Source organism: Cavia porcellus, unplaced genomic scaffold (assembly GCF_034190915.1).
Source record: "Cavia porcellus strain 051 isolate PalLab524CR breed Dunkin Hartley unplaced genomic scaffold, mCavPor4.1 scaffold_21, whole genome shotgun sequence".
NCBI lineage: Eukaryota > Metazoa > Chordata > Mammalia > Rodentia > Caviidae > Cavia > Cavia porcellus.
Window position 1 is genome coordinate 16,710,081 of NW_026947504.1, and position 880 is coordinate 16,710,960.

General features: G+C 42.0%; 1 pseudogene; it reads right to left on the minus strand.

The window, feature by feature from the left end:
- Positions 1-239: 239 nt before the first annotated feature.
- On the minus strand, positions 240-590 carry LOC100734385 (eukaryotic translation initiation factor 1-like; annotated as a pseudogene).
- Positions 591-880: the final 290 nt, after the last annotated feature.

The following is an 880-nucleotide window of genomic DNA, read 5'->3' on the forward strand; positions in this document are numbered from 1 at the left end:
AAAATGGTCCCACTATAGTTCTACGCACCAATTTAATTTGATATATCTCTATTGTCTTTTTTTTTTTTTCTGGCTCTCTTCAGTTTATTGCACAGAGGAGTTATACTAATCCAAGCAAAAGCAGATCCAGACAATTACATTGTATAAGCTGTGGTGTTTAAACTTGTGACAAGGGACAGAAGGAACATTCTACTCATTGCAAGGAAATCCTCACTTAAGCTTCAATGAGCCACGAGCTCTTAAGACCCACAGACGTTCGACTGATCGCCCTTAGCCTGGCCAGTCTCTACAAGACACCAGCATGTGTTCTGGCGCAGGTCATCCTGGAGCTGATTCACTTCGCCATATTCTGGACACTTGATTACAGTACCCTTGCAGGCAAATGTCTTCTTAAGTGCCTTCACTAGGTTTTTTTTTTTTTTTTAAATCATAATCACCAATAATCCCTGGGATAGTAGAAGGAGATTTTCTGTCATTTCTCTGTTGAATTTTCCTATGGATATAATCCTCAGCATCAGTGGGAGGCAGGTCATCAACTTTATGAGGATCAGAAAAGGGTAGAAAGAGCAGAGGTTCTGGACAGAAAACATACAAAAGGATTCTTTCTTCTTCATGGAAACGGCCTGCAGAAAGAGGGGAGGTTGGACCCTGGAAGTGAGAGGTGGGGGTGAGCAGCTGAGTCCTCAGTGGTGGCTTAGTGACAGGGGCCCCCACTGACTTTACTGCTTTTGATGACTCAATCTTTTGGGAGCCAGAGATACCTTTGTACATACCTTCCTATTAGAATACTCACTTTTCTGGGTAAATCCTCATGTATAATTGTTTTGATAGAATTCACCAATGAAGCTATCGGGTTGGGACTTTCCTTTGTGGGTACTTT